Consider the following 25,733-nt stretch of genomic DNA (forward strand, 5'->3'; position numbering starts at 1 on the left):
CCCAGTATTCTTGCCTAGAAAATCCCATGGATAGAGGAGCCTGGTGGTCTACAATCCATGGGGTCGCAAAGAGTCAGACATGACTTGGCCCTCATGCACACACACTCACACACGAATGTAATGAGTTTTTAAAAATACTAAATTTTTTAGTAAGTAAATCTCATGATGTCAACACTGTTGCCTAATTGAATCTTGGAGACAGAGTTTTGGATGAAGTAGAAAAGGATCGCTTTATTACTTTTCCAGGCAAGGAGGGACACAGTGGGCTAACTGCCCTCAAAACCTTATGTCCCAACTTGGGGAGGATAGTGAGAAGTTTTGTATTAACTGTTCAAAGACAGTGTGATCAGCTCGCAGGCATTTTTCTGATGGGTTGGTGGTGAGATAAGTCAGCACCATTAACCTTCAGGTCTAACTGCTCTGGGGTCTACATGCTCCTGGGCAGTATTGTTTCAGTATTTGTCGAACAGTTCAAAGATACTGCGTGTGTGTTTGTTGATGAAGAAAAGGGACCTTGCCCCAGGGCTGCTCTTGATTGTTTCTCCCTAGTCTTAACAACTGCTTAAATCTGCCCAGCGAAACTCAGGGAAGGTCATGGAGGCTGAATGGAGGCTGTTTCCTATAATCAAAGGACTGGGGGACACAGAAAGGCCTTGTGTTCAGGAGACCCACAGGGCCCTGCACAGCATCTCTCATCAGGGAAAACAAACAAACCCACATGGTCACATCTAATTTTAACACAATATAAAGACCTCAGGAATTTTGTTGTTATAAAACCTATTTTTAAAATCAGAAAAGACAGTGCTACCCATGGTTCCTGCCTCCCAGGAATACCCCTTACTCAAGTGCTTAGGCTCTATGCGGTTCTCCCAACTAAGAACCCAAGTCAACCTAAGGAAGGAGAAAGAGGAAGCACGCAGAGTCCAGCACTTCCAACAGAGAACGAAACGCCCAGAGGGCGCACTGACTTGGGCCAGAAGGCCGACGGCGGCAGAGGTCCGCGAGGCAGGGATGCGCTGGGCGGGGCCTAGAGGGGCGGGCCCAGAGGCGTGGCGCTCGGGCGCGAGGGTGGGCGGCCCGAGACCCGCCGCGCGCTCCTCCGGCGCCACGAGCTCAGTCATCCTCGCGCGGAGCAGCGTCCCAGTGCTGCCCAGCACCCTCCAGCGTCTTCCGGGCCAGGCGCTCGCTGCAGGTAACCAGCGCCCCACCAGGTCTCCTGCTCGGCTGCCTGGCTGCAGGGGAGGAAATGGGAAGGCTCGGCGGGAAAGGAGGAAGCCACCACTTAGCCAGGGCCCGGCTGCAGCGAGTGGAGTCCGCTCCTCCGGGAAAGAGGACGCGGAGCCGGGGCAGGAGAAAGAGGATGCGCGGTGGGAATCCGCTTCCAGCTTGTGCGTCCGGGACCGGGGGTGGTGCAGAGCGCCCTGCCTCGACCCAACTCTTCCGTCCGGTTCGGGGAGCCTGGGGCTAGGACTTTGGTGCCCAGTATCACCTGGAAGCCACTTATTTCTGCTGTCTTCCCCTTGGTTCACGTAGCGAGTAGTAGCTTAGGAATCGGGAGTTGGCGGCTGCGGGCGTGGAGAGGCCGGGAGCGAACAGTTTACTCACTGTTGCGCCTTGGGGGCCAGAGACTTGAACTTCGCTTAATCCTAATCGTGGCCCTGCAGAGAGGTATTTATTACCCCCATTTTACTGATAAAGAAGCCTGCCCCGGGATGTTAAATGACTCACCCTAGGGGCTAACCACTGGAAAAGAGACGCTGCTCTAGGGGCTCCGAAGCGCTCACGCGTCTCCCCATCTTCCTGTTTGCTCTGAGGCTTCACGCCACGTCTGGAAAACGCGCGCTGCTGGCTCTGTGTTGAAACAGGTGATTGTTCTTGAACGCATTCTGTTCCCTTCCTAGGTTTCTTTTTGGTTTTGTGTTGTTAGCGCCCAGTTTCTGATTCAGATGTTTCCAGTTTTTGTTGATAAGCTTTTTTTAAGGTGGAAGAAGCTCTCCCTCACAGCTCTTTTGCCCCCTGCCTTGCAGCTCTGTTCCTGGATGCCCGGCAAAACACAGGCACCCCAGCCTGCTACACACTTCTCATCTTTCTGGGTGGATGATAGGTCGCCCTTACATCCAGGCTGGGCCTTGTGGGCTGCCCCGTTGGAGGTGAGTCTTGTAGTCACCTGGCATCCTGCACGCTCGTTGGCTTTGTTATTTCGTTCTGGAGGAAGAGAGTCTTCATTTTACAAGTAGTAGGACAAGAGGCAAATTGAGGGGATATACAGTGTTCAGAGAAAGCGTGGTGCCTGGAGATGAGAACAAGGCCACAGCTTTTTGTGGTCTGCATTTGGTGAAGGTTAGGTGAGCATCCGGCCAGACACTTGTAAGCGTCTCTAGGCATCCTGCCCCTTTTTTAGAGCTGTTCTGAAGGGCAGATTTGTTTTACAGAGGGGAGGAAGAGGGCTGAATGGTTTTTAAAGATCAGTGTAAATTACCTGCTAGGAGCCCGGGCAGTTCCAGCCCCACTGCCCCGGATTAAGGAAAATGGCTTTCTGTTGTGGCTTAATCATTAAGCCTTCACGGATTTTTAACAGGCCTTCAAGACGGTCCTTCAGGGAAACTTTGGAGTTCTCAGAAATGGCTAACTGTTCCATGTTTAAAAATAAGGTAAAACACGGTGAATTTACTTTTACAGAGTTTTACTGGTAGATAAAAGAAGTTGATTTTTTTTTTCCCCTTCCATCTCATGGTGAGGGTTGGAAGGTTCCAGTCAGCTCCTCTACCTTTCCTTCGGCCTGACGTTGGAAAGTAACTTCTCAGCCTTGGCCCTAAACATGTACTGGATTTCATTTTTCATTAAATATAGTTCATCCTCGATTAATTATAGGACAGCTTCCAGTAACTGGTTACTTCTTATTTATTACTATTTGGTCATGTTGGGTCTTTGTTGCTGCAGGGACTTCTCTAGTTGGCGCCAGCAGGGGCTTCTCATTTTGGTGGCTTCTCTTGCTGAGGAGCATTTGCTTCAGTGGTTGCGGCACATGGGCTCAGTAGTTGTGGCGCTCGAGCTTAGTTGCTCTGAGGCATGTGGGGTCTTCCTGGACCAGGAGGCCAACCCGTGTCCCCTGCATTGGCAGGCCGATTCCTAACCACTGGACCACCGGAGAAGTCTTCTTTTCTATTTGCAATTTTGTTGCTTAACACTAAAGAACTGTTTTTCTTGAGAACTATGAACTGTCTCCTGGTGGGCTACAGTCCAAATTGTCGAGTTAGACATGAGTTAGTGACTGAACACAAGCAGGATCAACTATGTACAGAATGAAATTTAGGGACTTCCCTGGTGGTCCAGTGGTTATGACTCTGTGAGCTTCCATTGCAGGGGCCACCAGTTCAGTCCCTGATATGGAAACAAAGATCCCCGCATGTTGCTTGGTTTGGCCAGAAAAAAAAAAAAACACTCCAAATCTACAGGAACTAAATAGGTAATTCATGGGGAGAGCTAAATGGACTGTAATTGGTTCCAGGTGACCTGCCAACACCTGGGCTGGTATCAGCCATTCTCTCCCTCCAACCGTACAGGAATTCTAGCCCAGCGTGACCAGAGCTTCCCTACCCAATAATTGAACAAACTTCATTAAAAGTGACTTTAAATATTGGCTTTTTTTCTTTCTTAAAACACAAGAAATCAAATCAAATTTGGTTTATTCATCGAGTTTTCAAATCTCTTATAAATTGCTATACCTGGTGATCACATTCTCAAGTGAATGAAAAATTCTGACCTATGAGATATATTTTGTACGTTTTTCTGAAATGAGGTGGCAGGAAACAAATTAATACTATTGAAGGTGATCTCAGTCTCAATTTCTATTTTCTATGACGTGTCGGTTAGGTCACCTGCACTGACAAAAGTAGTTTTTTATGGGCCAACCAGGGAATTGTGTTACTGTTTATTTATAGTTCTAGTTCAAGCTGTCAGCTGCCTTACTCCCTGTCTTAGAAAGGGAGTTCCCAAATGACTGTTCTTATAAATCTGGTGCTTCTCCTGGGGTCTGTCTGTATTTTTAACCACACTGGCTTTGACACAGGAGACATGGCTTAAAGTTGTTATATGTCCTTGTTGCCTATATGTGGCAAATACGTATATGCTTAGACCAGAGTTCCTTCACTATGGCACTTCTGATGTTTTGGGCCAGATAATTTCCTGTTGGGATTGTCCTGTGCCTTGTAAGCTGTGTAGCAGTGTTCCTGGCTCAACCCACTGGATGCTACTGGTCCCTTCCATCTAGTTATAACAACCAAAAATGTCTCCAGACATTGTTAGATGTCCCCTGGGGAGCGTAGTTACCTAGTTGACCAAAAAAATGAGCGAATATTTAAAATGCTTTAGACATATATTAACTACACTGTATACTGAACATAATTAACTTTAAACTTCTAATGACTAGAGAAGCTATCTAACACTTTAAATATTTTTATAATAAAGATGACTGAATCAGTGTTCTTTCTGAATGGCCATGTATATCTTGCCAGACTTTGTCTTCAAAGAAATTTTAAGTGTTTGATGTGGCTGTCAAATTTCTAAAATTTAAAATGTGGAAGTTAAAAAGGAATCCTACAGCAGTTTTCATTTTTCTCATTTTAATTGCTTGATGTCTTTCAATTGTTTTTTAAGGTGATGGAGTATTAATGGATGATGGTTGTTGATTTGAAAAAATCAACAGTCTCTCATATAAGAACATCAAACAAAATTCTAAGCAAAAATTTAATAATGAGACCTGGTGTAAATTATGTTTAGAGTAGAATTTAGTTTTAAAATAAATTAAAATTTTTTTTTGCCTAACATCAATAGCTAGGAAAACTATGTGTTTCTGTAGTCTGAGAAATACTAATTTTATGGAAGAGAATGATAAGTAATATATGATTTTACTTACCAGAAGAAAAAAATGTCCTGCAAGTATAATCCTCGTGTGTAATCCTGCAATATAGACCTTAGGAAGGTTGAAAACATTGCCTTGTTTATAAAAGATGCATCGTTAGCTGCTGCTGCTAAGTCACTTCAGTCGTATCCGACTCTGTGTGACCCCATAGACGGAAGCCCACTAGGCTCCCCCATCCCTGGGATTCTCCAGGCAAGAACACTGGAGTGGGTTGCCATTTCCTTCTCCAATGTGTGAAAGTGAAGTCGCTCAGTCATGTCCGACCCTTAGCGACCCCACGGACTGCAGCCTACCAGGCTCCTCCATCCATGGGATTTTCTAGGCAATAGTACTGGAGTGGCTTGCCATTGCCTTCTCCGGCATCCTTAGCTAGGGACTGGCTATTCATTAGGCCTCTTGCAGAAATCAGACTAATTTGTAGGGCTCTAGGCTGGCTACAGAGTTTGTGGGGCCCCTTCTTTAAACATTATGAATTTTAAGATGGCAACAGACAACTGAGCATTAAGCAGAGTATAGGGTCCTGTGTGATTGCACACAGGAAACTGGTCCTGGTAGCTTGAAAGAGGATTATAATCACAAATACAAATCCAGAGAACTGCTCCTGCTACCATTAAGCACCCAGAATTTCTGATTCATTGATTGTACTAATATTTCCCATCAAGATTCTATGTGTATTTGAAAATCAGTGCAATAAATTTACTAAGAACTTCCTCCTGTGATGAATTTTTCTTTTGCTAAAGAGGGAGCCAGATTAGTTAGGCGGGTCCTGTGAACTTGAATGACCTGTTTATTCATTGAACCACTATTTACTGAGCACCTGTTTGATTCTAGGCATTGTCAACTCTGGCCTACAGCTGTGAATGGGATAGAAGTTCTCTATGAACCATTTAGTCTAGTGTCTCAAGGACAGGGGGACAGACCAAGCACATAGTCACATAGGCAATTACAGTCATAAGTGGTATTTCAGAAAAGCACAAGTGTCTGGAGACCGTTTAACCTGGAGACCTAACCCAGATTAGAGGAGGGGATTTCTCACAATAGGTCTTTTTGAAAAGAGATACTTAAAATGAGGCCTTAAAAATGAGTAGCAGTCAGGTGAATTAGGGTTTAGTGTTCCAGGGTGAAATGGTTGAGACCAAAGAAGGAATGTAGCTTGGGATGAGGCCTCTTGGGTCATCTTTTGGACTTTGCACTTTAATGAAAATGTAGTGGGAACTCATTGAAAACTTTTAAATGAGAGATAAGATGATTAGATTTGGGTTTTAAAAATAATCATCCTCACTGCTGTGTTTGGAAGGGTAGGCCCTACTGGCATATATGGTGTCTGTGCAAACCAGGAAAAGACTCCCTTCTGGGTGGACCAATTAGAAAAGATGTACTGCTTGTCCCACTAGGTCAGGCCAGAGGCAGTCCCCTGAGCCAGTCACTTTGTGTGGGCATAGCCTGCGCACACGCCCGGGAGGGGGAAAATGGGGTGTGGCCCGATAGTGCAAAGGCTTTTGCAGTCACCCAAGGGTAGAGAGGGGAGTAGATAGGGGACGGATGGAGAGCGTGAGAGAGATATTGAGTTTATAGTTAGAAATCAGTTAGAAGGTAGTTACTGTTTGGGTATAGTTGTTGGAGAGAAGCTATCAACGATGATTTAAAAGTTGGACATAAATACCTGAGTGGGATAGGTTGGTGAAACCATTTTCGGTTGAAGGGGACTAGGCGAGGAGTGGGTTTGGCACAGGTTGGGGAGGGAAAGTAATTCCACTTGAGTCTGTTTGCTTTTGAGGCATTCCAGGTGGAGTCAGGGAGTAGGCAGAGGGATCTCCTGAAAGAGATCTGGAATGGAAATACATATTTCGGGGCCATTGCAGATAAATAGTCCTTGCATATCCCTGGTGGCTCAGACAGTAAAGAATTTGCCTGCAATGTGGGAGACCTGGGTTCCATCCCTCAGTTGAGAAGATCCCCCGGTGGAGGGCATGGCAACCCACTCCAGTATTCTTGCCTGGAGAATCCCGTGGACAGAGGAACCTGCTGGGCTACAGTCCATGAAGTCACAAAGAGTCAGACACGACTGAGTGACTAAGCACAGCACACACCCGCATGAAAAAGATCTCCAGAACACCTGCTAGCTCAGTTCCTAAGAGGAAGAGATGCTTTAAAAAGATCACTCAAAGAGGGGTGTAGAATGAGAAGGGGAGGGGCCTGGCCTTGGAGAGTTTGATCATTGTGCTCAGAGGAAGAGGAGAAGCTGGATAAGACTGAGAAGCCAGGCACACCTACAAGGTAGGCAGGAATTGGGGGTTCTGTGGCCTGCACTTGTTTGTTTTTTCAAATTGAGATTGAAGAGACTTGAACATATTCTAACGCTGATGGAAAGTTTCTGGTACAGAGGAAGAGGGTAAAGATGTGTGAGTGAGAAAGAAATGCTAGGGCCAGGCTTCAGAGAAGGCGAAAGAAGATGGTTTTGAGAACACAGGTGGGAAATTGGGCTTTGATAAAAAGTGGGAGGGAAAAGATGGATGAAGTTGTCTCAGATTTGGGGACCAGAATTGTGAGGACTTTTTCTCTGAAGGAGGTGGCAAAACCATTTGCCAAGGTGGGTGTGTTTGTGTATAAAGTCAGATATTTCGTCAGCGCAGTATTTATTGAGCATTTTCTAGTGCCAGACATTGTGGTAGTCTTCCTGGAAAGTATTAGGAATGACGTTGATTGGCATTAGTGTTGGCCCTTGTGATATAATAAGAAATATATATTCGGTGTTTGTCTCTGGTTCTTGACACAGCTTCTAGAACCCTTGGTGTGTCCAGACAGATAGGGGTGTTAAAAAAAAAAAACCATTCACAGTGGGGCACCTTTCCACTCCTGATTTTATGCTAATGTGTGACTTAGGTGAGGGTGGGGAGGGATCCTAGGTAGCCTCAGGATGGGACTGGTCACCAGAGTTAGTTCAGTCGCTCAGTTGTGTCCAACTCTTCATGACCCCATGGGCTGCAGCATGCCAGACTTCCCTGTCCATCACCAATTTCTGGAGCTTGCTCATGTCCATTGAGTCAGTGATGCCATCCAACCATCTCATCCTCTGTCGTCCCCTTCTCCTCCTGCCCTCAATCTTTCCCAGCATCAGGGTCTTTCCCACTGAGTCAGTTCTTCACATCAGGTGGCCAAAGTATTGGAGTTTCAACTTCAGCATCAGTCCTTAAAATGAATATTCGGACTGATTTCCTTTAGGATGGACTGGTTGCATCTCCTTGCTGTCCAAGGAGCCTCAAGAGTCTTCTCCAACACCACACTTCAAAAGCATCAATTCTTTGGTGCTCAGTTTTCTTTATAGTTCAACACTCACATCCATAAATGACTATTGGAAAAACCGTAACTTTGACTAGGACCTTGGTTGGCAAAGTAATGTCTCTGCTTTTTAATATGCTGTCTAGGTTGGTCATAGTTTTTCTTCCAAGGAGCAAGTGTCTTAATTTCATGGCTGCGGTCACCATCTGCAGTGATTTTGGAGCCCCAAAAATAAAGTCTGTCACTGTTTCCACTGTTTCCCCGTCTGTTTGACATGAGGTGATGGAACCGGGTTCCATGATCTTAGTTTCTTGAATGTTGAGTTTTAAGCCAGCTTTTTTACTCTTCTCTTTCACCTTCATCAAGAGGCTCTTTAGTTCCTCTTCACTTTCTGCCATAAGTGTGGTTTTACCTGCATATCTGAGGTTATTGGTAAATTTCTCCCTGCAATCTTGATTCCAGCTTGTGCTTCATCCAGCCTGGCATTTCGCATGATGTACTCTGCATATAAGTTAAATAAGCAAGGTGACAATATACAGCCTTGACATACTCCTTTTCCTATTTGGAACCAGTCCATTGTTCCATGTCTGGTTCTAACTGTTGCTTCTTGACCTGCATACAGGTTTTGCAGGAGGCAGGTCAGGTGGTCTGGTATTCCCATCTCTTTCAGAATTTTCCACAGTTTGTTGTGATCCACACAGTCAAAGGCTTTAGCATAATCAATAAAGCAGAAATAGATGTTTTTCTGGAACTCTTGCTTTCTCCATGATCCAGCGGATGTTGGCAATTTGATCTCTGGTTCCTCTGCCTTTTCTAAATCCAGCTGGAACATCTGGAAGTTCAAGGTTCACATACCGTTGAAGCCTGGCTTGGAGAATTTTGAGCATTACTTTGCTAGCGTGTGAGATGAGTGCAATTCTGCGGTAACCTGAGCATTCTTTGGCATTGCCCTTCTTTGGGACTGGAATGAAAACTGACCTTTTCTAGTCCTGTGGCCACTGCTGAGTTTTCCAAATTTGCTGGCATATTGAGTGCAGCACTTTCACAGCATCATCTTTTAGGATTTGAAATAGCTCAACTGGAATTCCATCACCTCCACTAGCTTTGTTCGTAGTGATGCTTTCTAAGGCCCACTTGACTTCACATTCCAGGATGTCTGGCTCTAGGTCAGTGATCACACCACCGTGGTATTCTGGGTTGTGAAGATCTTTTTTGTATAGTTCTTCTGTGTATTCTTGCCACCTCTTCTTAATATCTTCTGCTTCTGTTAGGTCCATACCATTCTGTCCTTTCTCGAGCCCATCTTTGCATGAAATGTTCCCTTGGTATCTCTGATTTTCTTGAAGAGATCTCTAGTTTCCCATTCTGTTGTTTTCCTCTGTTTCTTCCTTTGATCACAGAGAAAGGCTTTCTTACATCTCCTTGCTGTTCTTTGAAACTCTGCATTCAGATGCTTATATCTTTCCTTTTCTCTTTGCCTTTCACCTCTTTTCTCAGCTATTTGTAAGGCCTCCTGAGACAGCCATTTTGCCTTTTTGCATTTCTTTTTCTTGGGGATGGTCTTGATCACTGCCTCCTGTACCATGTCATGAACCTCCGACCATAGTTCCATAGTTCTTCAGGCACTCTATCAGATCTAGTCCCTTGAATCTGTTTGTCACTTCCACTGTATAATCAAGGGTCACCCGAAAGACCAAGTAATTCGAAGTTGGGGACTTTTCAGCCCCACAGCTGACCTCTGGGAAGGGAAAGAGGTGCTCGGGACTGAGTTACACAGACACTTGGAGAAGCTGTTGGGAGACCTTCTGGGTTGATGGGCTCATCAAGGTCCTGGTAGAGGCAGCCTGTCCAGAGAAGAAGCCGGGACGCTTGGCACCCTTCCCCCATACCTTACCCTCTGTATCCCTTCCATTTGACTGTTCCTAAGTTGTATTCTTTCTAATAAACTGTGGTAGTAAGTAGAATGTTTTCTGGAATCTTAGCTGTGGAAGCAAATTTTCACACCTTTGGATTCATGAGAAGCCCTGAATTCACAGAACCCCCAAATTTATAATTTGCCTGGGCACCCCATTTGCAGCTGATGCCTGCAGAGGGCATTCTTGTGGGACTAAGCCCATAATATGTGGGGTCTGGGCTAACTCCAGCTAGTTTATGACAGAATTGAATATTTGGGTACCCAGTTGGTGTCAGAATTGGCTGGTGTCTGGAGGGAAAAAAAAAACCCACGTTGGTGTCAGAAGTGTAAAAACAGCTCAGTCCCATACACCTGATATAGCCTCTCACTATCTTTTCTTGAAATTGCCTTTGACCTTATACTTGATGACTGAAGGCATCATCTGAGAGCTTACTTTTGATGAACATCAAGGCCCCTGGGTGGGTGCCGGGCAGGCTGCTGGAGGGGAAGGGTATTCCCTAGCTCCTTTGTCAGTTTGCAGGTATGTGTCCAGGTTCTCAGTGTTGACTGTACAATAGGAACACCTGGCAGCTTTTAAAATTCCTGGCACTCAAGTCAAACTAGTGACTAACTCCATCGAATCTCTCGGGTAAGGGAATTGGTATTCTTTGAAAGCTCCCAGTGGTTCTAATCTGTGTACAGCCAAGGCTGAGAGCTGCTCACTGGGATACCAGGCCAGTTAAAACCATTTGCCCAATTAAGCTCCAGCCCACTGCCTGGAATTTGCCTGTTGTGTATGAACAGTTAGGTCCAGACCCTTATGAATGAAATAGGTTAGCATCCAAAGAAGGAGGCAAATGACAATTCTATGGGATGTTGAAGGAAAGTATGAAACCTTGTATTTATAATTTTGTAAACATTTAAGAAAGTAAGTCAATTATCGCAAGTCTCTGTTGTCAGTGGTGCCTTCTAGATGTGGTATCTTGTATGGGGCGTGTGATTTTCTCAGGAGGAGGTGAGGAATCCTCACCTGACCCCTAAGTGTATTGGGAAGTGTTGCAGTTTGCCGTGACAATGTCATGGAGTTTTGAGGTTTTATAAACACAGAGGCTTTAAATCATGGCACCTCTCAAACGTGAATGGAGACTTGCCTATGAGTGGGATACAGGTATCCTGAGATTCATTCTCACCCGTCTCCCTTCAGCACAGGGGGCTGAAGTTGAGCAATCACCTTCTTGGATATGTGTCCAAAAAGCATCGCAGCTTCAGATGGCAGATGCTTTATCATCCATTGTAATGCTCTGGGCAGGGGGTGTGACCATCTTTCCACCACTTATCTTCCCTGGTTCTCTTGCAGGCACACATCTAAGTAATTGAGTTTACCGGTGTCTGCGTTTTTCTTTAGCAAAAGACACAGTTTCCAAATTGCCCCTTCCCAGTTTTGCTGTGCCTGTCAGTAGTTGCGATTGTCTTCCCAGGTGACTCAGTGGTAAAGAATCTGACTGCCAGTGCAGGAGCCGCAGCAGACTCTATCCCTGGGTCGGAAAGATCCCCCAGACAAGGAAATGGCAACCCACTCCAGTATTCCTGCCTGGAGAGTCCCATGGACAGAGGAGCCTAGTGGGCTACAGTCCAGAGAGTCACAAAGGAATGGGATGTGACCGAGCACGCGTGCACACACACAGACCCCTCACACATCAGTAGTTGTTGTTACTTGGTAGAGCAGGAACAATCCAAGATAAAAGTGAAGTTCACACAAGGAGAGGGAGAGTGACTACATTTCAAAAGTAATTTATGCTACAGAGGCATTTGGAAATAACCATTTGGAAATGTTTGCATTGAATGTGAACATGTTGCCAAGATATATGGTAGATTTATAAGTCATCGAAACTTTGGAGTTTGGAGGAAAATGGCACATGTATATGTGTGACTGAGTCCCTTTGCTGTCCACTTGAAGCTGTCACAGTGTTGTTAATTGGCTATAATATAAAATAAAAAGTTTTTAAAAAATCAAAACTCTCCCCCTCCACAAAGAAAAAGCTTGGAAGCAAAATTGTCTACCTGTTAAAGTGTTTTAGGTGAAGAGTGTCAGTAAGTTTCGAATCTATTTGTTGAATTTATAAAAAAAAGTGACACCTGACTAATTTGCAAGAACAATTGATTGAAACTTACCAGTTGAATCTCATCAAGGAGCTTTGTCTAACTGGTGGATAGACAGAGAAGTATTCAGATTTAGGAAGGAGAGCTAAGAGTGTTCTTCTGTTTTTTGCATTGTATCCTTGTCACCCTAGACGGCCATTAATGCAAAATGTTACAGGACACTGAGCTTGGAAGCAGTCATTCAAGTGCTTGATGGCAAAGTAATTAACTTGGGTTTTCAAAGATAATGAAGCATGTTTAATTTATTGCTTCCATTACAAATATTAGTTACAAATTTGTAGTGAGCAAGAAGTTTTTGTCGTAATTAAGCTGAACTGAACTGAATTAACTGTTTCATCTTTTTATTTTGAAATGCACATCATTTAAAGATACATACATACAGTAGTACTTGTAATTTTGAAAGAAATATGCACATATTGAATGTACTTACTCAGAGCTTTTACTCTGAGTTGTTCGTAGTAAAAAATTTGCAAGCTTATCATTAAAAACTTTGAGCCAAACTGCTGTCTCCCCCACCCCCTGCCCCACAGTAGTCTGAACACTTGCTTCCTTGTAAACTTTAATCTAAAACTGCCTGTTCCCTATGCTCCTGTAGTTCATTCCATGGAAAATGAAATTGTTATAAGAGTAAAAATAAATGTTCACACACTGGAAAGTATTGAATACTGTCTTATTTCTCTTGAAATGTGTACATAAACTTCCTTTCAACAAGCCTGTTTGAACACTTTAAGATACAAACACAACAAGCCATGGAATTTCCAGAAATCTTATCATCAATTCTTTGCTCTGGGACAGGTAAATGCTTTCAGTCTTGTGACTGTCCATCCTTTTATAAACTAACCATGTCAGTGCTGAGGTCCATGAACCCACACAAGCCAGTCTGGGTAGTTTTGTCAAGCAGAAATTGGTGGAGGGCTGCAGTTCTTCAGGCAGGTGAAAGTTAAAAAGCCAGTCTCAGGTCAGCTGTGTCCTGTCTTGGGGCTCTGATTGCCCCTCCCAGGAAACTGACTTGAGGCACAGGGAATCAAACATTCCAGCAGGTTTCAGCTTACTGTTAGATTCAGCTGACAAACTTAATTGTGTAGGAGTCAAGGAATCAGCAGCTGGACTCAGGAATGTGTCCTTTTGGTGTAAACATAGGACATGCCTCTAGAATATCCCTAATCCATCCACATAGATGGAGCACCCTGATCTCACCTGGATAAGATTGTTAGGATTCCAAGTTCTGATTGCAGAGGGCACAGGTTCTAGCCCCAGAGGGGGAACTAAGATGGGGCACACTGCACAGCCTGGCCAAACAAAAAACAAAAAGCCAAGATTTTCAAACACATGCACAAATCAAAATGAGTGCCTTTGAGTATTCATGAAACGAATCAGGGCCCTGTGGGGCCCTCCCAAGGACAAAGCCTTTCTGTGCCACTTGCAGAAACCAGTACTTGATAAACCAAGCACCCCACTTGGAGGGTTGGAGAACTCAGGATTATTATGCCAGCGGGCCTAGAGGAGTTAACACTCCAAGCTCAACCCCAAACAGAGTTTTATACATGGACAGGCATGATTAAGCAGGTTTGTGGGTTTGCAGGGGCTGGACGATTGCAAAGAGCAGGACAAGGGTAAGTGAAGTAAACTCCAGTTCCTAGTATTGCGAGTCCCCACTTTCTGAGACGTACATGATCCAGACTTTGCGAGGAGCAAGCTGAGTTACAGAGGCAGAAGGAATAGGAGGTTATGTAAAATTCTAACTTTTCCTCTTCACCCCCACTTCTTGCTTGTAGGAAAAAGATTTTAGCCTCCTAGACCTTCCCTGAGTTCCAAAGGGCAGATTCAAATAGTTACTCATTAGAGGGGTGAGGGTAAACAGAAACAAAGGAGAGGCAGTCAGGAGACAATGGTGCAGCCATCCCTGTTCCTCCCGAAGGGATTTCTGAGCTCTTCTTCAGTAACATGGCCTCCCACGCAGGTGAAGGGTGATAACTTGAGGCTGAGAACAGGTCTGTGGGCCCCAGACTGGTTAGAGTCAGGAGGTTGATGATTGAGATTGTTGGGACACCACCCTGTTTCCTCCTCAGCCCCAGCCGATCAGAGGAAGGTTTCATACCCTGCAGACCTATCCCCAAATTTTGCCAATAAAAACTGTTCCCTCCAAACCATTGAGGAGTTCAGGGTTTCTTGAGCTTTGGCAGCCCCAGACTTAACAATAAAGGATGCATTTTCCTTCACCATAGCCCAGTGTCAGTAGATTGGCACAGATGCATAGACGCGAATTTTGTTCTGTAACATCCTTAGATGCTTCTGGTCACTTGTAGGATTGTCCTCTGCGCTGAATTGGACCCATTAGCAAAGGGCCCAGTGTTTGATGGTAGATGTGACTTTGGGACATGGTGAAAGTCAGCCTTACGAGGAAGCTTGGCCATGCTCCTTGTTAATATTAATACTATTGAGGGTGGGGTGGAATGGGGAGGTTAAAAATATAGTGTAATGTAAGAAAAATACACTAGATTTCTTGTTGGACTCACACAGATTTTTTTTTTTTTTCCTGTTTTTGGTTGTGAAATTTGACCTGTATTGAAAGCAGATGGGAAAAAAAAGACATTCAATGGCCATTGACCACATAGGAATCAGATTTCCCATCTGGGCTTCTGTGGATGGTCCCCTCCTATCCCCCAACTCCTCTCTCCCACCAAACTGGGTTGAGGGAAAGCAGTAGAGTGTGAAAAGGCACTTTCTGGAAGGGTGAATTCAGAGCGAACACTCAGCCTTCCCCTCATTGTTGACCCTTAGAAAAGTCACTTGTTTCCCTGTGACCGAGCTTCTTTAGTTAAAGAGGAGGGTGGGACTTGGGACTAGCTGAATTTTTTCCTTATGGGCTGGTAATCTGTGGCTCCAAAGTTTGTTCTTGGTCAAATAAGTTTGGGAAATGCTGAATACTCTTATCCCTTATCCTGTCTTTAAATATTCATGGTAAGCATTGCCATCTTAAGAACTATAACGAGGAAGAAGCCCAGGAATGCAGCATCTTGTCTAACTTTCTTTCTGACCACATTTCTTGCAATTTTTTGGACCACAGAATCTACCCCACCTCCACAACCTAGTAACTGCCCCCAGAGCTGGTGTTTCTGGCAGGAATAGATGCAATCTTAGGTTTCTTTCAGCTTTACAATAGATGCATTGTTTCCAAAATAGTTTTTTACTATATTTTTTGACCAAGCCTATAATTTTCCCTAGAAGGCTCAGCAAATAACCTTTGTGTGAATTCTTTGAGATTAGGGAGATGCATTTTCCTCAGAACCTGTATAATAGGTTTTGTATAATAGCTTTTTGTATAATATAGTGTTTTGTATAATAGCTGCTCCTGTGGAGTTAAATTAAGTGTATTTAGGTATTTGTTAATAAATTTCAAATACAGTTTCTTATTTGGGGGTCTCTGAAAAAAGTTACAAGTTTCCCTGATGGCCTAGCGGATAAACAATGTACTTGCAATGCAGGAGACACAGGCAATGCAGGTTCGATCCCTGGGTTAGATATGAATTAAATATTTGAACAGTGTCCACGTGAGGAAATATAAACAATAATAATAAACTGCTAATGTTCATTGAAGGTTCACTATATATCAAGTATCAGTTCAGTCAGTTCAGTTCAGCCGCTCAGTTGTGTCCTACTCTTTGCGACCCCATGGACTGCAGCACGCCAGACTTCCCTGTCCATTACCAACTCCCAGAGTTTACTCAAATTCATGTCCATTGAGTCGGTGAAGACAACTAACCATCTCATCCTCTGTCGTCCCCTTCTCCTCCCGCCTTCAATCTTTCCTAGCATCAGAGTCTTTTCAGATGAGTCAGTTCTTTACATCAGGTAGCCAAAGTATTGGAATTTCAGCTTCAACATCAGTCCTTCCAATGAATATTCAGGACTGATTTCCTTTAAGATAGACTGGTTGGATCTCCTTGCAGTCCAGGGGACTCTCAAGAGTCTTCTCCAACACCACAGTTCAAAAGCATCAATTCTTCAGCACTCAGCTTTCTTCATAGTCCAACTCTCACATCCATACATGACCACTGGAAAAACCATAGACTTGACTAGATGGACCTTTGTAGGCAAAGTAATATCTCTGCTTTTTAATATGCTGTCTAGGTTGGTCATAACTTTTCTCCAAGGATTAAGTGTCTTTTACTTTCATGGCTGCAGTCACCATCTGCAGTGATTTTGGAGCTCCCAAAAATAGAGTCTGCCATTGTTTCCACTTTCCCCATCTATTTGCCATGAAGTGATGGGACCAGATGCCATGATCTTAGTTTTCTGAATGTTGAGCTTTAAGCCAGCTTTTTCACTCTCCTCTTTCACTTTCATCAAGAGGCTTTTTAGTTCCTCTTCACTTTCTGTCATAAGGGTGGTATCATCTGCATATCTGAGATTATTGATATTTCTCCTGGCAATCTTGATTCCAGCTTGTGCTTCATCCAGCCCAGTGTTTCTCATGATTTACTCTGCATATAAGTTAAATAAGCAGGGTGATAATATACAACCTTGACGTACTCCTTTTCCTATTTGGAACCAGTCTGTTGTTCCATGTCCAGTTCTAACTGTTACTTCCTGACCTGCATACAGATTTCTCAAGAGGCAGGTCAGGTGGTCTGGTATTCCCATCTCTTTCAGAATTTTCCAGTTTATTGTGATCCACACAGTCAAAGCCTTTGGCATAGTCAATAAAGCAGAAATAGATTTTTTTTTTTCTTGAACTCTCTTGCTTTTTCGATGATCCAGCAGATGTTGGCAATTTGATCTCTGGTTCCTCTACATTTTCTAAAACCAGCTTGAACACCTGGAAGCTGATGGTTCACATATTGTTGAAGCCTGGCTTGGAGAATTTTGAGCATTACTTGTATCAAGTATGCTATGCTCAGATGCTAAGTCACTTCAGTCATGTCCAACTCTGTGTGACCCCATAGATGGCAGCCAACCAGGCTCCCCTGCCCTGGAATTCTCTAGGCAAGAATACTGGAGTAGGTTGCCATTTCCTTTTCCAGTGCATGAAAACGAAAAGTGACAGTGAAGTTGCTCAGTTTTATCTGACTGACTGAACGACCCCATGGACTGCAGCCTACCAGGCTCCTCTGTCCATGGGATTTTCCAGGCAAGAGTACTGGAGTGGGTTGCCATTGCCTTCTCCATGTATCAAGTATAGTGTAAGCATATTACCGGTTGGCTCACTTACTCTCTTTAAAAACTAATGTATGTAGTAGGATCCTTAACCCAATTAAATTGCTTAAAATTATTATTATTTTAACCAGTGAAGGAGCTGAAACATGGAGCAGTTAAGGGCTTAAGAATGTCTGAGTTGTTAGATGATTGTGTCCAGTTTTTGAAATGGATAGTCTGGCTCTAGAGTGGAAATCATTGCTACCAGACTCTCCTTTCTCTCACATGTAGACATACTCATATTGAGCCATTAGCAACAAAAGAAATACAAAATGAAACCTCTCTGCTGTCTCATTTTACAGTTGGAATAGGTCAAAAATAATTACACAGTATATGAATATGTACTACATAATTAAGATAATTATAGAGTCAATATAGAGAAAATGATACTCAGATATTAGGGTACTCAGTTTAAGTAAATGCTATAGTCTGTTTGAAAGAGCATCAAGAGCCATAGAAATGGATAAATTTTGATCTAAGAGTCGTCCTGGAATTCCAAGGAAAAGCTAAGAGAAAACAAAGATATACTCGTACATGTCCATAACCCATCTCTGAATGCCAGTTCATCTCAAACACCATTTTTTCTGTCATTACATAGAGAATTCCTTCCCTCTTGGACAATAATTTCAAATTTAACAGCTGGACCTAAATGTCATTTAGATAAAATGATAGATAAATGTTGCCCCTCAACTTTATGAAGCTTCTTAAAGGGAACGTTGACTCAGCTCACATATGTGTATCTGAGGGTTGAAGAGGTTGTTCTGCTGTACCTTTGGTCTGAAGTCTTTGAGAGGAGATTGTGTCACAGTTACACCTGAGGGAAGACTTGGAAGGTCCTGGGGCTCCTTGTAAGGTGAGGAGGTGGGGCAAGGTATAATTCAAAGCTGTTAATAACTGGATCCAGTGTGGTTCTTGGCTAGAAAGTCAGGCTGTTCTGCTCCCTCTCCTCTCTCCCCAGAGTCAGTTGTGGGTTGAGCCCCACCTCACCTCTTGCCTGCTGGTTAGCTGGAGCAGATCACCAGCAGATGGTCATCAGAGCAGTGAATGCCTCAGTTTCCTTAGCTGTTAAAGAGAAAATGTACGTAAAAAGAACTTGCCTAACATTTCCTTAAAATTTTTAAAGTTTCCAAAATTCTGCAATAACTTCATTTGTATGAACACCACCAACCTAATATCAGTCTTTAAGGCAATTACTGCAGTCCATGGGGTTGCAAAGAGTCAGACATGACTTGGTGACTGAACAAGAACAACAAAGGAAATTACAGAAAAGAAATCACCACAGTAATGAACACATAGTGTATGAATGCATCAAATGCCTGTCACTTTCAAAGCTATCAATGTGGGAAGAAAAATAAGGTCTCAGACTTGTGCAAATATTCTAATTAAGTTATTGTCTTGCAGTGGGACTTCCCTACCATTCTGTGCTCTCTTGACCCTCAACTCAGTCAAAACTCAGCCTTCTCCTACTGGTCCCTGTCCATCGTCCATCTGCTAAAGAACGGCAAAATGCTTTACCACTCAGGTGTGGGTCCCCGCACTGAACTCACCTGCTCTTGTGCACAGGTGAGGAGACTGAGGTGCAGGAAGGTTAGGAAAGGCAGGTCAGTCCTGAAGATAGGATGGGAGCCACCAGCACGAGGCCAGTCCTTTGGGATTTGTTTGTAGATGTTCATTTTATAAGATCCAACACAGAGTGCTTTGAATCCATGTTACACTCACTGACAGACTATAATTTGGAGCATTTAAGTACTGTACTTTAGTTTCTTTATCTGGAAAAGACTGAGGTAGAAGGCCCAGTTAACAAGAAGCACCCAAGATACCACCCTGCCTTTTTTGGAGTGGAAAGTGAAGTTGCTCAGACGTGTCCGACTCTTTGCGACCCCGTGGACTGTAGCCTACCAGGATTCTCCATCCATGGGATTTTCCAGGCAAGAGTACTGGAGTGAATTGCCATTTCCTTCTCCAGGGGCTCTTCCCAACCCAGGGATTGAACCCGGGTCTCCGGCATTGTAGGCAGACGCTTTACTGTCTGAGCCAGCAGGGAAGTCCGTTTTGGAATGGAAGGGAGTGGATTTTGCAATATTTAGACTTGTTTGTTTTATTAATTCTTTGAATCCTTATTGGCTGCATAAGCCTATGCAAGGCCCACGGGGCAGTGTGAGTAGGGTGGGGGAGGGATGGTGGTGTGGTGGTGGAGGGATGGGAATGAAGGGTGAGGCTAGATTACTGATTACTAGGAGCTGACCAAGCAGGTGCCTGGGTCAGTTCAGAGATGGGGATCAGTGGAATTTGACCAATGATGGTGATAACCCTTGTTTATTGACGAACTGATTCATACTAATTACCATGTTAGTTGCTTTATAGCTTGTTTTTGTTTTTTGAATCACCACCAACCAAATAGGGGATTATAAACTTCAGTTTTTAGATGAGGAAACCAAGGCTCAGAGAAGTTAGGTAGCTTACTGAAGCCACTCATTAGGACTTGGCATGGTTAGCATTTATTCTCAATTGTGTTTGACTTCACACCACTGTTTTCCTCTGTGGCTTCCTATAGTGAATGATATTGGATTTCAAAGAAGGGGCAGTCACTGTGGTTCAAAAAAGGGACCGCGTGCAAGGGGTGGAGCTGGATTTTAACATGTTGAAGGAAACTGGGCAAAGAGAGCACTTCTCATTCCTGCTGATGGTTAGTTGTTTATTTTTCTGTATGGACAGAGAATATTTGCTCTGACGATTTTGCTTAGTAAGCTGAAAATCCAGACAGGTGGTATGATCTGGAAATTTGGGAATTCTTCTAAAAGCAAGACAGAATCTAGTACTTTATTTATTTATTTTTTAGAATCTAGTATTTTAGAACTAGAATCTTTGCAACCCAGAAAGCGTTTAAACCCGAGAGTATTTAAAATTTAGATTTCAAAAAATTCGGGGCCTGTGGGCTTCATGATGATTGGGTGGGACAGAAACCAGAGCCACTGGTAAGGTGTTTCTGCTTAAGAATTGTACTTGCTGGGCGACCTTGCCAGCTGTGTGCACTCTGTGCTGACTTTTTCATCTTTAAAATTTAGTAAGGGGGGAGAATGAACCTTAAGATACCTTTGAAATCTAAAAGTTTGTTTCTATGAAACTATGCTCTGTTCAGTGCTCTCTTCAGTATTATAAACCACCTACTATTCATTTTTTTAAAAAAGGGAAGAAAAAAAAGTTTATTACTCTTCAGTCTGGAATTTTGAAGTGAACAATGAGACCTTTTATACTTATTTTGGCGTGTAGTGGTAAGGAGGTTGAAGATTCCTTCAAAAAACAAACTCTATGTGTGTGTATGTCTGTGCATAAATAGATGTATCTCTGTTCAACTCTGATGAGGTCCACCTCTGTGAATGAACTTAGTGCCCTAGAGGATAGGTTTTTTGCATTTCACATTTAGCTGTTACTTGTACTTGAAAGAGATTGGGATAATACTCTAGCCTCGTATGCAATAGAAACACACTGGCCTTTGAGAGACAGCCAGACAGATGATCTTTGTTCTTTCTCTCCAAATTTTCATGGTATGAAACTTGAAAAGGTCTGTCTTTGTGTGTTCAAACCACCTGGGGTCACTCCTGCCTGTACTCCTAACAAACTTCTCTTAATTTAAAAGCCTCTTCTAAGTAACATTTTTGCCTGAATGTACACCTACTGTAAAGGTGTCAAGATTCAAGCCAGTGGCATCTTTTTAAAAATCATCACAGAGCTTAAAAAAAAAAACCCTCGACTATAAAACTGTATCACTAATGGAATCAGGGAAAATTCAGTGGCATTAAGTATATTCAGTGTGTTGTACACCCATCTGCATTGTCCGTTTCTAGGACTTTTCATCATCCCGAACAGAAACTCTGTACTCACTAAACGATAACTTCTCCTTTCCCCCTCCCACTGCTGTGGTAACCTCTCCTTTCCTTTCCACCTCCATGAATTTAATTACTCTAGGTACCCCTTATAAGTGGAAGTATACAGTATTGTGTTTTTGTGACTGGCTTATTCACTTAACAAAGATGAATGTAGCATGTGTCAGATTTTGATTCCTTCTGAAGGCTGAAGAATATTCCACTCTGTGTGTGTGGAAGAAAACACCCCTCGTTTTATCATTTGCTTTTGCTAATTGCTAATATAATGCACTAATTTTGATATCTTAGTACAGTCATGGACATTCTTTTGGCTTTTAAGGGAATGTATACACCTTGTATGGGTAAACCTATATATATTTCTACCACTAAATTGTAAATTTGAAGAGAAGTTGAGTGAAGATTATTGAGAAACTATTGGTACCAACTGTGGTGGGATTAATGGGGCCTTTTTTGCTGTGGAAACCGCTTAGTAAGACTCAAGGGACACGTAATTGTAGATTTACAATTGTTGACCAGCTGTATTTCCCTGCACTCATTTCCTCATGAGCTGGAGCCAGTGTCTTCAAGCTGCTCTGTTTCTTTAGCCACAGGCCCCACGCTGGTGGCCAAAGGACACAGACAACAACGTGGGAAGGGGAGGCCCTCGGTTCATTCATTTTGATTCATTGTGTCTGGTGCTGCTGGTGCCCTCATCCCCTCCCCACCTTTCTTTCTTGACTCCATGAATGTATAAGTCTAGGTTCTTGGAAAAAAGGACAAAGAGCATTTATTTTTATTTCACTCTTTCGAGCTATCATTGAGTATGTAAAGAGAGATCCAGATGAAGAACATTCAGAGGGTGTGTGTGTGTATAATAAAGGGTGTACGAGGAAAAGAAAGCGTTCAGAGAACATACAGATCAAGTCTACTCTGTGATCTCTGTGTACTTATTGTTTGCCTTATATTCACAAAGGATATTTTCAGAACAGTGTCTTGGTTCTTCCCAGGTTTCCTTCCTTTCTGGGGTTGAGCATTTTCCTTATTACTGAGCAGAGCTCATTTGATGGATGGGGTGGGAAGCCAGTTCAGGGAGGACAGAGCCGTGGCCCTGGAGCCAGGCTACCACCACTGCTCCTTCTGTGCTGGGCTTCTCTACAGCCTTCTGGGCTGCTTCTCAGAAGGACTTTTTATTATGAGTGAGAGTTTTAATCATTTGGGGTGGGTATGTGTCCCCTGTTTATCATCGCTCTTCTGATTTCTTCACTGAAACCTGGCCTTAGCTTCCACGAATGTGCTTTAACATCTATTCATTGTCGTGGTTCACTATAACTGAGAAACAGACCTCGTGTCATAATAGAATTTAAAAGGAGGTCCCTAGGGTTAAGGAACGTGAGTGGTAAACAGCTATTATTTCTTCCTTCCTCTTGTTAAAGCTGCTTCTGTTACATATCACTATCTCGTCTTCCTTTCCAGCTTCCTTTGCTTCAGGCTTTCATTCTGTCAGCAAAATTTTCTCTCCTATTTCCTAGTATCTAAATCCTACCCATTTTCAGGATTCAGCTGGGTTGTAATCGAGGAAGCCTCTGTGGATCCTTTCTTTTCCTCTAGATGGACTTAAAGCTTTCCCCTCTGAAATAGTGCAGACTGGGGTGTATTTCATGGGTCCTGCCAAGCCTGTGTGCAGAAATGGTAGGTTTTAATTCTTGTTTTAGGCCATCAGCTGCCTAGCCTCAGGGGAGAAATGATGGCAATTGAGAAGAATGAATACTATTTCCAGGCATGAATGAAACGCAAGAGTTAGTTATTGAAATGATGTTTTGTCCTATAGTAGTATAATGAGTAAATGGAAAAAATTTTCTGTAGATCTTTTCATGTCATTAATTCAGACATGCGTGCTCTGTCACTCAGTCGTGTCCAACACTTTTGTGACCCTATGGACTGTAGCCTGCCAGGCTCGTCTGTCCATGTAATTTTCCAGGCAAGAATACTGGAGTGGGTTGTCATTTCGTACTTCTAATTCAGGCATGGAGAACCTTTTATTTATTTTTCTTCTGTAAATGACCACGCAGATGAAACCTAGTTTTATTTAGTTTCATCTCATTTAAAATTAGGGACAGATCATTGAGACTTCCATTAATTATATTTACTATGTACTTTAAAATTTTATATAATTATTAGATATGTTTTGATGTGAGATTAAACAGTTAGTGAAGATGTAAAAAGAAGGCAAAAATGGAAGAAAAGAAGTTTTAATAATTGTTCTATTTACCAAGACTTGAGAATATTAATTTATACTCAGTTCAGTTCAGTCGCTCAGTCGTGTCCAACTCTTTGTGACCCCATGAAAAACTCATTGACTATCATTATAGCTCTTAATTTTATCACCACCTTTAAGACTAGAAAAATGTAGCCTTTATGTTAATCAGAGTTTATAAATGCACACGGTTTGAAAAAGCAGATATTTCCACAAAAGTGTAACATCAAAGCTCTTAGACCTATCAAAGGTCTTAGGTTTTACCCTACTTGAAAGCTAGCAAGTCTGTCAGTTTTCACTGATGCTTGCAGAAGACCTAAGACTCCTGGGCCAAACACAAGGCATAGTTTACTACCTATAGCAATGACAGAGCAGAGTATTGGCATTTTTCATGTAGGTTCCTAAATCCTAGTTCCCGCAGGGCAGTATGAAGACAGCCAGATGATAATCTGCACAGAGAGTGGATTGCATTACAGGGAAGGAACCCTGAGCTTAGGGAACCCGCATCTTTTATGGTGGGCCATAAACATGCTTTCCCTTTGCTCCCAAAGATATTGCATTTATTATCCCAGCAGTAAGCACACTGGCCCTTTGCTAGTGAGGGAAGCACTGTCTGTCTTTCAAGGCTGTTCACTGTACAGATAGCCTTAAAAAAACAGTGCAGAATGAAAAGGCAGTTAGTACCTCACTTGCAAGATGTGCAGAAATATGAGGGACCCACGGACAGTTGTCTCTTAACAAAAAGTTGTAGTTATGAAAAGTAATCCTTTCCCAGTGACCCCAGAACTTCCTGCTCCTTAGAACCCCAGTGTCCAGTAAAAATAGGATGTAAGCCACAAGTAATTTTTTTCTTTCTTTCTCTCTTTTTAATATATTGCTCTTTTTTTTTTTCTTGCCCTCATGGCTTGCAGGATCTTAGTTTCCCAACCAGGGATTGAAACCATGCTCCCTGCAGTGAAAGTGCAGAGTCCTAAACACTGGACTGCCAGGGAATTTCCCTGAATAGTTTTGATTTGGGTTTGGTTGAATTCAAGGATGCAGAACTGACAGATACAGAGTCCATAGATGTGGAGTGCCAGCTATATAATATAGACTTGGGGGGCTAGATTTTGTAGGTTTAAATGTTAGCTATTCCACTTACTAGCTTTGTGACTGATACTGTGATTTATAATCAATGTTTATCTGTTCATCTGGTCCATTTCTGGCACAGAGCTCCTGTAAAACCCTTGGAATGTCCTAAGTGATGAGAGCAACAAAAATTGTCTATTATGTTAATGAGGTGACCCTTGGATCCCACCTGAAGATGGGGGCTGGTTGCAGGAGGACAAACCAAGTGATTAGAGGGTTGGAACTTTCAGTTCCATCCCCTGCATCCCTACCTCCCATCTCTGGGGAGGAAAGAGGATCTGGAGGTTGGGTCCCCCAATGGCCAGTGATTTAATCTATCATGTTCATGTAATGAAACTTCCATAAAAACCCAGGACAGCTTGGTGCAAGTGTGGAGATTTGCAGAGTCGTGCTCTCAGAGCATGGGAGCTCTGCATCTTTTCCCCATACCATGCCCTGTGCATCTCTTTTATCTGGATGTTCACCTGTATCCTTTATCAGATCTTTTCATAATAAACCAGTGATCTACTTAGTAAAATGTTTCTTTGAGTTCTGTGAGTTGCTCTAGCAAATTAATTGAACCTGAGGAAGGGATTGTGGAAATTTCTTATTTTATAGTCCGAAGGTCAGACTTGGCGAGACTGAACTCTTAAACCATGAAATTGACACTGTCTCTGGTTAGATATTGTCAGAGTTCAGCTGACTTGTAAGACATCTGGTCGGTGTCTAGAGAACTGCTTGTTGGTATATTCCCCTCCAGTGGAATTTGGATAAGAACTCCTTTAGCGACCTTGGTAGTTATATAACCTCTTTATGCCTCAGTTTCCTCATCTGGAAAATAGTGTCTTCTGTTTAGAGTTATCCTGAAGATCCTGAGTTTAGGTAAATCCTTTAGAAGAGCTCCTTGCACATATGAAGCATTCCAGAATGCTGGTGCTGTTTTTATAATTACTGATGGGCTTTGTCTTTTGGTGGTGTGCTTCTTGCAATAGCCTGCTGAGAAAAGCTACGTGCAACTTTGCGTGTATGAAAATGCCTTTATTCTATGTTACACTGACA

General features: G+C 43.0%; 1 protein-coding gene across 7 annotated transcripts in view; it reads left to right on the forward strand.

Annotated features, from left to right (window-relative positions):
* The first annotated feature begins 1,057 nt into the window (after nucleotides 1-1,057).
* The window catches only part of GCNT1 (glucosaminyl (N-acetyl) transferase 1), a 46,542-nt gene continuing 21,866 nt past the window's right edge, over nucleotides 1,058-25,733 (forward strand). For 2 of the 7 annotated variants that reach the window (XM_055426914.2, XM_055426913.2), the window contains exons 1-2: nucleotides 1,058-1,192; nucleotides 2,028-2,150. The gene's annotated coding sequence lies outside the window, so the exon portion shown is untranslated. Of the gene's footprint in view, nucleotides 1,193-1,238; nucleotides 1,866-2,027; nucleotides 2,151-2,206; nucleotides 2,652-17,887; nucleotides 18,529-25,733 lie in introns of those variants that run through there. The other 5 variants (XM_088837943.1, XM_055426915.2, XM_055426916.2 and 2 more) reach the window with 5 other exon arrangements.

Source organism: Moschus berezovskii, chromosome 7 (assembly GCF_049115385.1).
Source record: "Moschus berezovskii isolate FMDL1 chromosome 7, NW_MosBer_1.0, whole genome shotgun sequence".
In the NCBI taxonomy this organism is placed as follows: Eukaryota; Metazoa; Chordata; class Mammalia; order Artiodactyla; family Moschidae; genus Moschus; species Moschus berezovskii.